This window comes from Hyaena hyaena, unplaced genomic scaffold, assembly GCF_003009895.1.
Source record: "Hyaena hyaena isolate Hyena2069 unplaced genomic scaffold, ASM300989v1 scaffold_93, whole genome shotgun sequence".
In the NCBI taxonomy this organism is placed as follows: Eukaryota; Metazoa; Chordata; class Mammalia; order Carnivora; family Hyaenidae; genus Hyaena; species Hyaena hyaena.
In genome coordinates, this window is record NW_024080724.1 from 1200484 (window position 1) to 1214772 (window position 14289).

Sequence of the window (14289 nt, forward strand, 5' to 3'; positions counted from 1 at the left end):
ATGTAGAATTCCTAAATTAGAAAGGTATTACTTAGTTTCATCCCTTAGCACTTTTTGCAAATGGAATCATAAGGCATGTGTTCATCTGTGACTTTTCTTTTTCATGCTCGACATTTTGTTTTTTGGATTCATCCATTTTGATGTTTGCAGGTGTAGTTCATACATTTTTACTTCCAAGTATCATTGAATTATATGAGTATAATTTATGCACTTTTTAAAAATTTTTTTAATGTTTTATTTATTTCTAGGAGAGAGAGAGAGAGACAGCATGAGCAGGGGAGGGTCAGAGAGAGAGGGAGTCACAGACTCTGAAACAGGCTCCAGGCTCTGAGCTGGCAGTCGGCACAGAACCCGACGCGGGGCTCGAACCCACGAACCGCAAGATCATGACCTAAGTGAAAGTCGGACGCTTAACCGACTAAGACACCCAGGCCCCCTTATTTATGCACTTTGAAGGACATTTGTGGGTTTTTTAGTTTGGTACCACAAACGTATTGGTGTAAATATTCTTGTATACATCTTCTGGTGCACACATGCTGCATCTGTGTTTATGTCCTCTTTTCCTTAACTAATTGTATTTATTCGAGCCTTCTCTCCCTCTCTCAATCTCTTTCTCTCGTCAGAAGTTTGTCTATTTTATTAAGCTTTTCAAACATATGGATTTTAAACATATGGATTTTATTTTTGTTGATATCTCTTTATTGTATTTTTATATTTTATTAATTTTCCTCCTCTTTATCTTCTACTTTTTGGATTTATTATTGTTATAATTTTTAATTTTTAATGTTAGCATGCTTACTAGTTAATTTTTTTTTAATTTTTAATTTTTTTTTTTACGAATAGTTTATTGTCAAATTAGTTTCCACATAACACCCAGTGCTCATCCCCACAAGTGCCCTCCTCCATGCCCATCTCCCTCCTCCCCCGCACATCCATCAGTTCTCAGTTTTTGTCAGCATTCAAGAGTCTCTCATGGTTTGCCTCTTTCCCTTTCCCCCACCATTTCCCCCCTTCTTCTCCCTACCTAATTAATTTTTAATTCTTTCTTTTTAAGATAAATATTAAGGCTCTAATTTTCCCTTAACATACTGCATCAGGTCCAACCCTCAGGTTTTGATATGTGATATTTTAGTTATGGTTTGATCTTAAATATTTTTCTATTTCTATAAGATTTCTTCTTGGAGTTGTCTTGAATTGTTTTAAATTTTCCGAACACGTAGGGCTCTATAATTATTTTTTTTTGTTATTGATTCTTAACTTAGATACATTGTGGTCACCTTTGAGACTTGTTCTGTGGGTTTGCACCCGGTCAGTATTTGTAAATGTGTCAAGTGTGAAAACAAGGAATGAGTTTTCTTCTTTTGTTGGATGCTGTATTTCATGAATGACCTTGGGTTTATTAACTGAGTTGTTCAAATATTCCTTTATCCTTATCGATACTTTTATTTGCTTTATTTTTGATTATTGAGAGAGATGTGTTCTCTGTGATGGTGTAGTGTATTTGTTAAAATCCCTTTTAGTTTTGTAAGCTTTTGCTCTATGTTTTAAAGTTATGTTGTTAGATGCATATAAGTTTAGAATTATCTTCCTGGTGATTGGAAAGTGTTATTACGAGGTAACCTACCTTATTTCTTGTGAGGGTTTTTTCTTTTTTTTTTTTTTTTTTTTACAGATAGTTTATTGTCAAATTAGTTTCCACATAACACTCAGAGGGTTTTTTCTTTTTTGCCATGAAATATATTTTGATATTATTGCAGGCACAAGGATTATTTTATTAACCTTAAACCTTAATACTTTTAGGGGCACCTGCGTGGCTGAGTCAGTTCAGTGTCCGACTTTGGCTCAGGCCATGATCTTGCGGCTTGTGGATTCAAGCCCCATATTAGGCTCTGCATTGGTGGTGTGGAGTCTCCTTGGGATTCTATCTCTCTCTGCTCTTTCCCCACTTGTGCTTTCTCTCTCTCTCAAAATAAATAAATAAACTTAAAAAAATAGTTACAAACAGAGAGAGGGAGACAAACCGCAAGAGACTCTTAAATACAGAGAACAAACTGAGAGTGGATGGGAGGGTGGGGGAGAGGGGAAAATGGGTGATGGGCATTGAGGAGGGCACTTGTTAGGATGAGCACTGGGTGTTGTATGTAAGCCAATTTGAGAATAAATTATATTTTAAAAAAAGAAAGAAAAACTTAAAAGCATGTGAACTTGTAAACTTTTTAAAAAAGTTTATTTATTTATTTTGAGAGACAGGGAGAGCAAGTGGGGGAGGGGCAGAGAGTGAGGGAGAGAGAGAATCCCAAGCAAGCCTCACACTGTTAGTACAGAGCCCAACGTGGAGTTCGAACTCATGAACTGTGAAATCATGACCTGAGTCAGTTTCTTAGCTGACTGAGCCACCAGGTACCCCAGATTCATATGCACCTATAAGAAGTAATACAGAGATCCTGTGTACCCTTTACCCAATTCCCCCAATAGTAACATCTTCTAAAGCAACAGTATTATAACATAACCAGGATAGCAAAGTTCATTTAGTCAAGATGCAGAACACTTCAAACACCACAAGGATCTTTCATGTTTTGCTTTTATATTTATATCCACTTTACTCCCACTTTCACCCTGACTTTAACCCTTGGCGGCACTAAGCTGTTCTCTACTACAGTAATTTTTCATTTCAAAAATGTTATATAAATGTAATTACACAGTGCATAATCTGTTGGAATCAGCTTTTCTTCCCACTCAGCATGATTCCCTAGAGATTCTTTCAAGTTCTTATGTATATTGATTATTAATTCCTTTTTATTGCTAAGGAATAAACCTACTGGCGGGGTTGTGGGAGGGGGGATGGGCTACATGGGTAAGGGGCATTAAGGAATCTGCTCCTGAAATCATTGTTGCACCATATGTTAACTTGGATGTAAATTAAGAAAAAATAAATTAAATAAAAATGAAAAAATAAAGGAGTGATCCAGGTTCTCTGACTCCTTACCAGTATTTGGTGTTGTCATTCTTTGCCTTATTTTAGTCATTGTGATAAGTGCGCAGTGATATATCACTGTGGTTTCAATTTGCACTTCCCTACTGGCTAATGATGTTGAACATCTTTTCCTGTGCTTATTTGCCATCTGTATATCATCCTTGGTGCAATATTTCTTTTGCCCCTTTTCTAGTTGGATTTTTTTTCTTACTGTTGAGTTTTGAGAGTGGTCTATATATTCTAGATCTAAATCTTCTGTCAAATACGTGGCTCGAAAACATTTTCTTCAACTTTGTAGCTTGTCTTTTTTTCCTTTTAACAGAGTCTTTCACAGACAAATGTTTTAAACTTATTTTACTAAAGTCCTATTTAGTGATTTTTTTTTCTTTTATAGATTTTGCTTTTGGTGCCAAGTTTAAGAACTTTTTGTCTGCCTAGTCATACATCCCAATGATTTTTCTCCTATCTTTTTTTCTAAAAGTTTTAGAGTTTCACATTTTCTGTTTCAGAGCACTTTCCATTTTAAGTTAATTTTAATATAAAGTATAAGACTTGGATTGAAGTGGGGGTTTTTTGTTGTTGTTTTGTTTTATTGCTTTTGGGTGTCCAATTGCTCCAGCACCATTTGTTTAAAAGGCTGTCTTTCCTCTATTGAATTGCTTTTGCACCTTTGTAAAAAATCACTTGGTGATATTTGTGGGGGTATATTTTGGGTTTCTCTGTTTTTTTTCTTCATTGATCTATGTGTCTTTCCCTCTACTAACACCACACTGTCTTGATTACTAGAGTATATAAGAAGTCTTGAAGTTGGGTAAATGAGTCCTCTCACTTTGCAATGGACTACATTTTTATGTCCTCTGAAAATTCATATGTTGAAATCCTATCTCCCAATATGAGGGTATTAGGAGGTGGCGGCTTTGAAGGGTAATTAGGCCATGAGGGTGGAGCCCTTATGAATGAGATTAGTGCTCTTATGAAAAGACCCCAAAGAGCATTCTCAATCTCTTTATACCACATAAGGAGGATACAATGAGTAGTTGTCAATTTGCAAACTGGAAGAGGGCTCTCTCTCACCAGAACCCAACCATGGTGGCAGCCTGATCTCAGACTTCCAGCTTCCAAAACTGTCAGCAATAAATTTTTATTGTTCATAAGCTGCCCAGTCTACAGTATTTTGTTATACTAGCTCAAACTGATTAAGATCTACTTTATTCTTTTTTCAAAATCTTTGAACTATTCTAGTTCCATAGCCTTTGCAAAATTTTAGAAGAATCTTGTCTATATCAACAAAAGCTCTTGCTGGGATTTTGACAGAATTACATTAAATCTATAAATCTATTTTGAGAGAATTGACAGATTCATATGCTGAGTTTTCAAACCATGAACATGGTATGTTTTTATTTAGATTTTCTTTGATTTCTTTCATCAGAATTTTGGAGTTTTCAGCATACAAGTTCTGTACGTGTTTTGTCAGCTTTACGTCTAAATTTTTTGAGTCATTGCATTTTTTATTTTGATGTCCACATTTTCATTGTTAGTACATAGAAATATATTTTTTGGTATGTTTATATTATATCTTGTGACCTTGCTGGACTCAGTTCTAAGAGAATTCCTTCCTTCCTTTTTTTTTTTTTTTTGTAGAATCCTTGGGTTTTTCAAAGTAAATAATCATGTCATCTGAAAATAGGAACAGTTTAATTTTTTTCTTTTCCAATCTGTATGCTTCTTATTTCATTTTCTTGCCATAAAACTTCTAGTACTATGTTGAACAAGGGCACTAAGACTGGACATCTTTGTTGTGATCTTGATCTCTGGAAGCATGGAGGAGGGCACTTGTGGGGATGAGCACTGGGTGTTATATAGAAACCAACTTGACAATAAACTATTAAAAACAAACAAACAAAAAGAAATAGTCATTATTTCATCATTAAGTATAATGTTATCTGTAGGTTTTTGGTAGATATTCTTTATTAAGTTGAGGAAGTTCCCTTCTCTTCCTACTTTTCTGAGAGTTTTTATCATAAATGGATGTTAATTTTATCAAATGTCTTTTCTGCATTGATTGATAAGGTTTTGTGATTTTTTTCTTCTTTAGCCTGTCAATATAGTGGACTACAGTGATTAATTTTTGACTGATGAACTAGCTTTTCATCTCTGAAATAAACTGCATGGTCATGGTGTGTAATTTTTTTTCACATATCACTGAATTCTATTTGCTAATATTTTATTAAAGACTTTTCTGTCTATATTTATAAGGAATTGTGATCTATTGTTTACATACACACACACCTTTATCTGATTTTGGTATTTGGTAAAAGGCAAAAGATTTATGCGATCTGAAGAGAATCCACAGTATTGATTTTGGTATTTGGGTAATACTAGCTTCATAGAATGAATTAGAACTTATTTCTTTCTCTTCTGTTTCTTGGAAGAGATTATGTAATTGGTATTAATTCTTTAAAAATTTGGTGGAATTCCTTCCAGTGAAATCATCTGGGCCTGGAAATTTTTCAGAAGTTTGAAAAATTAAAAATTTAGTTTCCTTTATAAGGCTATTAAAATGATCTAGTTTTAATCTTTTGAGGAATTGGTCTATTTTATCTAAGTTGTCAAATTTATGTGTTTTGCATTATTTGTAGAATTCGCTTATCTTTTTGATATCTGTGGGGTTTGTAATTATATCATTTGCTTAATCCCTGATATTGGTGATTTGTCTCTTCTCTATTTTTCCCTGATCAGTTTTGCTAGAGGTTTGTCTGTTTTTTTTTTATGCTCTTTGTTTCCTTTATTTTTGTCTACTGTTTTTGTTTTCAATTTCAGTGATTTCTTCTCTTATAGTTATTACTGCCTTCCTTCTACTTACTTTGGGTTTATTTTGTTCTTCTCTGTCTACTTTCTTGAGGTGGGAGCTTAGGGTTATTGATTTGAGATGTTTCTTTTTTTCCAATGTATATTTAGTGTTATAAATTTTCCTGTCAGCACTGCTTTTGCTGTGTCCTATAGCTTTTTATATATTGTACATTCATTTTCATTCACTTTCTTGTTTAGAAAAGAAATTCCCTGAGACTTTCTCTTTTACCCATTGAGGTTTTTGGTTTTTTGTTGTTTGTTTTGTTTTTCAATCTCTTATACCCAATGTGGGGATCAAACTCATAACCCCAAGATCAAGAGTTGCATGCTCTACCAAGTGAGACAGCCAGGCTCAGCCACTGAGTTTTTAGATGCTGTGTAGTTTCCAAGTATTTAGAGATATTCCTGATATCTTTCTCAGAGAACTTTAGAGAGCTCATTCTCTATGATTTCACTTCTCTTGTAGAGTTTTTTTTTTTTTTTAATGGCCCAGGATATGGTCTATTCTGGTATATATTCGATAGACATTTGAAGAGCATGCGTATTCTACCGATGCTGGGTGGAGTGTACTACAAATGTTAATTAGACCCTGTTGTGGTATTGTTGGATTGCACTATATCCTTCTGTTTTTCTGTCTAATTTTTCTACCAATAATGGAGAGAGGGATGTTGAAGTCTCCAATTCTAGTTGTGAATTTGTCTCTTTCTCTTTTCAGCTCTAAAAAATTGCTTCACATATTTTGTAATTCTGTTATTTGGTGTATACTCATTTAGGATGTCTAAGTGTTCTTGCTGGATTTACCTTATTGTCATTATGTAATATCCCTCTCTGTCCCTAGTAATCTTCTTTGCTCTGAAGTCTACTTTACATGATATTAATATAGCCCTCTGTTTTGGTTTGGATTTCTATTAATGTTTGCATGATATATATTTTTGATCTTTTATTTTCAACTTGCCTATATTGTTGTATTAGAAGTGAGTTTCTTATAGACAGCTATATTAATTTCTTATGGCTGCTAAACCAAGTCACCACAAACTTGGTAACCATATATTTATTCTCTTACAGTTCTGGAGATCAGAAGTCCAAAATCAGTTTCACTGGAATAAAATCAAGTTGTTGGCAAGATTTATTCCTCCTGGAGACTCCAGGGGAGGATCTGTTATTTGTCTCTTCTAACTTCTAGAGCCTGCTAGTGTTCCTTGGTTCATGGTCATATCACTTCCCATATATCAGTTATCTACTGCTGCATTAACAAGTTACCCCAGAACTTAGTGGCCTAAAACAATTAATTGCATTTATCATCTCACAGTTTCTCTGGCCTTCTTCTTCAGGATCACTCACAAGCCTGCAGTTATCTCAAGTTTTGACTAAGAAGGACCCACTTCCTAGCTCACTCACCATGATTCTGTTTGCTGGCAGTTCTTTACTATAGGACTAAAGTCTCAGTTCCTCATAAGTTCCTCAGTTCCTTACCATCTGGGCCGCTCCATCCTTCATTTTACAACATGGCCATTTGCTTCATTAGAGCAAAATAGAGAGAGAGAGAGGAAGGGAGAGAGAGAGAGTGATAGCAAGACAAAGTCACAGCTTTTTGTAACCTAATCATGGAAGGGACCTCCTATCATTTTTGCCGTATCCTGTTCATTAGACGCAAGACACTAGGGCCAACCCACATTTATTGAAGTGGAGAGAGATTACACAGCCTGTGAATACTGGGCGATGGGATCATTAGGAGCCTTGTCAGAAGCTGCCACACTGCACAACTGTATGGAACAGGTAGGAGGGACAGATGTGGTATGAGGCACATTAAACCTGAGATAACCATCAGTACTCCATCTGGAAGGTTGTGGACAGAGGGCAGCAGCTTGGGTATTCAGGCTATACATGGGTCTGACTCTGGGTCAGGCACTTTGGATCTGATTAACGTATAATATTGGGCCCAGATCTGGGTAGGTGCTAGCCCTAAGCCTCCCTAGACCCAGGCTGAGTACCAAGGTGGGAGTTGACTTTCATCCTTCTTGCTGCCAAGCCACTTTCTCAAGTCTGTATGCTGTGAGCAACCACTGCAGGCAAGGCACAATGACAGGCACAGCATTATACCTGAGCCAGTAATGTGCTGGGTGTCCATTCATTTGCAGAAATTCATAGTGTAACAGCAAGAGCACCAGATCAGAGCCTGATGTCACAAGTCTAGTGTCGGATCCACCCTACTTGCCAGTGACTTCTCTTTGGGCTTCAGTTCTCCATGCTATAAAAATCAGTGCACTAACCCTCTGCCCCCCATATCACTCACTTTGGGGTTCTTTCAGGGCTTTATGAACTAATGACATGAAAGGCTTTGGAAATAAACTTTCACACTACAATTACCAAAAACTTTCACATTATGCATTTCCAGCCTCATTTCATATTCAGGAAATGGGGACTCAGACTAACCAAATTCTATGTTAAAGGGACACAGGAGGCCACCTGATTGCTCCCAGCCATACACGTCTACCCAGGGTATGCGTGAGACTACTAAAGACAAGATACTACCCAAGATCACATGCAAAGTTGGTGGCTGTGGACGGGTGAGGCCATGAGTCTTTTGACTTCTACCCTAGTGCCTCTCTCAGAACCAGGAGCCTTATGATGCAAAGTGTTATCACTCAGAAGCTCTGGTGTCTGACTGCCTGGCTTCAGACTCTGCTCCCACCATTTCCTAGTTCACGGTCTCTATCTCCCCGGGGAGTCTGTGGAAACCCAAAAGCACCAAACAGTGCCCGCCACATAGCTCACTAAATATTAGCCATTGTGATTGGCATTAGAGAGGGAAGGCAGTGTTGTGTCCATTTTCTGTTAGGGAAGGTGAGACTGAGACCTGCCTAGGTGCTGGAGCCAGGACTTGAACCAGTACTTTTCTGACAAAAGCAGGCAATCTCTCAGAAAACAGGAAAGTACCAAACTTGGTCAGATTTGACTCTTATTAATACTACACCATAGACTCTGAGTTCATTTCCTGCATGTGTGTAGAGAGTACAGGGGGCAGTGGAGGGCAGCCCAGCTTTCCTGAGGATGAATTCAGGAGGAAATTTTCAAAATGAAACCTAAAAGTGCCTTGCTAAGAAGCAAGGTTTCTGCCAGGGCATATAACTTATGGGGCCAGTCAACCTGGCACTAATGTTTTAGGAAAGCTGTTTATGTTAATTGTAGTTTAGGATTTGGGTGAAAAGACTGTTTCAGTTCTGGGGTTTTGCTCTCCTATCGGGCCAGCTGCAGGCCCAGACGGGCCCCTGTTGGAAGGAAGTCAGCCCTCCTCCCCCCAAGGAGGAAGGGCCCTCCTGTCTGTGGTCGGGCAGCATTGTACTTGCTGGATTCCAGGCTGTCAGTCTCACGGCAACGCTCCCAGGACGCTTAGGCTGTAGATTGTTTTGTTAGGTTTCTCCTACAATTAATTTGGAAATTACCCAGCTGCCCACAGCCTCTCCCAGGTGTTCCGTAAACTACGGGCCTGTTCCTGCAGCCTGCGCCTTGGTGGGACCAATGGTGGCGGAGCTGGGAGGGTAAGTCTTGGCTTGGGGGACAGGAGGCACTGTCTGCCATGGTGGGGCTCATTGTAAGCAACAGTCCCCTTCAGCTTTAGCACTAACCATCCTCCTCTGTAGAATCAGAAGCAACCAGATCCAACACACCTCACAGACATTATCTTTAAGCCTCACACACCCTGTAGAGATAAGTCAGGGTCCTCTGGGGGATCCGCCCCACTCAGGGGCCCAAAGAGAGAGGCTTTCCCTGGAGCTCTGGTCAAAGCCAACAGGCAAGTCTTCCTGATTGCCAGATCCAGTAAGGAAGAATCCTCAGACATCTGATTTGTTTTGCTGTAGATTTCGTTACATTGGTTGAGTCCCTCCCATGCCTAGGTCGCGTGACCTTGAGCTTATTCTCTCCTCTTGGGACCTCCTTAGCCTCATCTGAAAAAATGCAGCTGAAACCTGCTGCCTCCCAAGACTGTTGTGAGGACCTAAAGGATGACATATATGGAAGTGCTTGGTACACTCTGAACACAGTCACTCTTTGATAATATCAGGATTACAAATAGTCTGCCCTACCCCTGCAGAGCCACTTGAAGCTGGGGAACAGCAATGAGAGAGCCTTGGATAGGGTCTAAGATGTTAGCTCACTGCACAACCATAGAAAGTTACCTTCCCTGGCCCTTGGTTTCTCCTTCTATAAAATGAGGGTGGGACTAGACAACCTTTCAGCTGCAAGTTTATAAAAATAGCAAAGGAGATAAACTAGGAATCAGTTTTTCCCCCCCTGTCCATTAAGGGTCACCGTCTGTGCCAGTTATGCATTTGGCTGCAAGTGACACAAAAGCCCAAAGAAAAGCAGCTTAAGCTTGGAGGACATTTCTTATTTCCAGCAATAGGTGCCCAAAGCTATAATGAATCATTCCAGCATTAGTTAGTTCAGCAGCTCAGTGATGTCATCAGGCACCTAGATTCTTCCCATCTTTCTGCTCTGCCATCCTTGGCAGGTTGGTTTATTCTCTTAGGCTGACACCTCCCAGGTCCAGTGTGGCTGCCACACTTCCAGGAGTCACACTCAAACAATATTCAGAGAAAGAAAAGGACTGTTTATCTTCCCTTGTCTCTTTTTAAGAACAAAGACATGTTTCTCAGAAGCCATCAGCATACTTTTCTGGATATCTCATTGGCTTGGAAAGTATTCTGTGGCCATTTCTAAGTAATTCCTAGCAGGAGTGATGGAATTATCACTATGGTTTCCTTAGCCAAGTCCGACATTGTGCCCATGGGTACTCCAAGGGGTAAGTCTTCCCCTAAAACATATGACCAACTGGAACCTGGACAAAATCAGGGTCTTATGAGCAAAGAAGGGGGAAGTAGCTGGGTAGATGACTAGCTGTGCCTGGTACATCTTCTTGAATATGGCAGAAAGAGGATGTACTGTTTTATTTCTGTCCAGAGTTTCCCCTATATGTTGTCCTCAACATGTTCCATCTGATGGCTCTCAGCTCCATCATCAAGACCCCTGTGCCCAGTCCCCACGATAGGATATTATTCTTTGAGCACCGTTGCATAGAAAAATGTGGGCAGACCACACTGCACATAAGGTTGAGTAGTTGTATAAAGCTTTGATGAAAGTGTAGAGTAAAAGGAAAGTGTTACATGGGAGGGGGAAATTTTGAAAATGCTCATATTAAACGTAATTTTCCCACAGTGTAAGAAACCTTTCCCAGGGCTGCTCATGGACATGCCATGCTCCTACTCTCAGTCCCTGGTCCTGAGGTCCAGACCTCTGTGAGAGAGTGACATAATCTGTTGATGTTTGAGCTGTGTCACATGTTGGCTGCTGGAAGGGAAATGTCTGAGGGAAGCAGTAGATGGAGCAGGAGGCTGGTACTGTGATTGAAGAGAGAGATAACGGAGGCACCTATTGGGTTGGTAGCCTTGGAAGTCCCGAGGTGGCATGGGGCTAAGAGGTAACAAATGCACGGCGACAGGAACACATAGACGTGTCTAGGGAACAGTGAGGTGGCGCATTGGCTGAAGCCGAGAGGTGCAGGAAAGACAGCTATGGGAGGGGTGGCTGGGAAGGGGGTGGTGTAGGAATCATAAAGGGTCCTGAGTGCCAGATGAGGAGTTTGGGCTCTCTGCTGTAGACTTCAAGAAGCCTTTTCCCAAAGAACTAAAGTCTGACATCAGGAAGTGAAGTTGGTTGGGGGGAGGGCAGTATGGGGAGGCCCCTGCTGGCTTCTGGGAAGGGGTAGAGCTGAGAATTAGGCCCTGTGAGGCTCTGGTTCTCACACTTTATCTCTGATTGCTGAGTGAGTGTCTCCATGCCTGGAACACCATGGGGCTTGGCTCTGCCCACACTCCAGGGAGAAGCCACTCCACTTCTCAGATAGCAAGATAAGCCGGGGCTCTACATCAGGGCTGAGATCCACCCTGATTCTGGCTTCCCAGTCTCTTCCTCACCCTGGGAGGGGCTGACAGTTGATCCCTGGGCCTCCCAGACTCTGTGCTTCTGCACCTGGTTAACCCTGGGCTGAGCTGGAAATCTGAGCCTCAGCTCACAGAAGAGGGGTTGTGGCGCGAGCAGAGGGGCTCAGGGAATTCTTAAGGAAGCAGGCTTCCTCTCCTGAGGTAGAGTAGTGAAGGCTATTTGAGGAGCTCTGCAAAGGCTGGCTTTGGCCTCAGCTCAGGAGAGAAGATGCTGGAGAGAGGGCAGGGATGGGGAGAGACCGGGCACCAAACTCATTGAGGAACTCCTACCCTTCCTGACCCCCCCGTCTGCCCATTTTTAATTTGGTTCAGTTTTTAACTTAGGCCATTGCTCAGTTTAGGATGAGAAGCACCAGCCACACTCTGCCCTTGTAGGTAGTTCTAAGCTATTTATTTAATCAGTCCCAGCCCAGTTTACCCGTTCATCCATAGGAGGCCCTAACAGGGAAATCTTCCAAGGTGCTCTCCACCCCAACTCCCAATCCCTACTTTTAATACACCCCCATCTGATTACTTCCATCTCCACATTGCCGTTTATTAAGATGATAATCAAATGCAATCTCCCTTGGGGGAGGCATAGATTCTAGTCTAGCTTGGACACTTAAAGCTATGAGATTGTGAGTAAGTCACATGCTCTTTCTTTAGCTCTATGGAAGCTCTATACATACTCACAGTATTTCTATTATCGAGAACTCATATGATCACTGAGATGAGAGTCCTGGCTCTCCCAATGAGTTGGTATGTGATCCTGGGCTCCAGCCCCCTTCCTCAATCTGGGCTCCTGCCCCCTTCCTCAATCTGGGCTCCTGCCACCTTCCTCAGTCTGGGCTCCAGTCCCATTCTTTGGGAGACATGCCCTGTCTGAATTGCTTTTCATCACAGACATTTTTTTTTTTTTTTTGCTCAGGTACCAGGAGTCAGCTCTTCTCAGGAACAGAATGAGCATAGAAATCAAATTCTCCTGAAAGTTGTGCGTTTGAGGCAGGATAGGATTCATTAGAGTGTCCAGGATCTTGGGCTGACCAAGGGGCACTTAAAATGTTCTAGTAGAGGATCCCTTGGCCAGGATGGACTCAGAGACAGGGACCCCTTCCTGCTGGCTACTGTGTCCCAAGAAGAGAGCTTTTTTTCCTCCTAAACCCCCACTACCCAAAATTTGGAGCTGGAACTGAGGGATCAGAGGTCAAGTTTATTCCATACTTGGGCAATGACTGCTGCTTAGGGAGGGTACAGAGACCAGAACCCAAGGTCTCCAAAGTGCTTCAGGAGCCCGGGTTCCTGCCGTGGCTCCAACTGGCACCTCAGCTTTCAAGACACTTTCAGGTGCACCCTCGTTGAACGCCATGTCACAGTTACCCATAAGGCTGGGAACATGAGGCGAGATGTATTCTAGGGCTAGACTCCAAGATGCAGAGAATACACCCAAGGAAGGAGATGAGATGCTTCACCCCAAACAACCTTCTCCCCTTGCAGCCCAGCTCTCTCCTCTGTGCAGCCAGAGCCCCCACAGTAGCAGTGTATCACTGGTTGGGGACTTTGGTCAGAAAACAGGAGGCTCCTGGAAGGTAACCTGAGATTGCTGATCTCAACAACTTAACACATGTTTTTTCATTTCTCTAAATTTCTGCCTCTTTACCTAGGGCACATGAATCACCTGAGGGTCTTGCCGAAATGCACGTTCCGGTCCAGCAGATCTGGAGTAGGGCCTGAGATTCTGCATGTCTAGTGAGCTCCCAGGGGTTGCCCATGCAGCTGGTCTGTGGCCCACACTTGGAGCTGCAAGGCCTCAGGGCCTCAGCCGCTTATGTAAAATAGCAGGGAGGGCGTCCTGGCCCTGCACCCGGGATTCAAATGAACAAAACCAGAGAAGTTCAAGAATGTGAAAGTAAAGGGGATCTGCCATCTAGTTTTGCAGATGGTGAAAATGAGGCCTACTCAGTGCAGGAAGGAACTGGTTCAAGATCTCACAGCATTTCAATGAACAAGTTGAGACTTAGGCCTCCTGCACAGGAAAAACAAAAACAAAAACTAGAAAACACACTCACTGAAGTGTTTGCTGCACTTTCTCTGGGCAATCCGTGGGTTCCTTTGATTTCTTTCTTTCTAACTTATGTTATTATTATTTTTACAATGAAGATGTACCAAATTTGTAATAAGAAAAAACTCAATTTTAATAAAAGAAAATCCTCACAAAGCTCTTAGTAAATGAGATTATGTTTATGAACCGTGCCGGGTAAACTGTAACTATATACATTAGCTTCACGTCATGGGTGTGTGGTTCAGCTCAAACCGTCCCCAATTTATTTCAACGACATTATCCTTACTCCTCTGGGCACACGAATCACGGAGGTGTGGAGAAAGGCCAGACGGTTACCATCCATCTACAAGCGCCGCCAGCAGCTTCCTGCTCCCCCTAGCCTCGGCTGGCTGGCTGTCGGGACACTTCCCCCAAACGCTGGCCAC

General features: G+C 41.3%; 1 protein-coding gene across 3 annotated transcripts in view; it reads left to right on the forward strand.

Annotated features, from left to right (window-relative positions):
• Positions 1–7769, forward strand: part of TRMO (tRNA methyltransferase O) — a 46588-nt gene extending 38819 nt beyond the window's left edge. For 2 of the 3 annotated variants that reach the window (XM_039234842.1, XM_039234844.1), the window contains exon 7: positions 6890–7769. The gene's annotated coding sequence lies outside the window, so the exon portion shown is untranslated. Of the gene's footprint in view, positions 1–248; positions 265–6889 lie in introns of those variants that run through there. The other variant, XM_039234843.1, reaches the window with a different exon arrangement.
• Positions 7770–14289: the final 6520 nt, after the last annotated feature.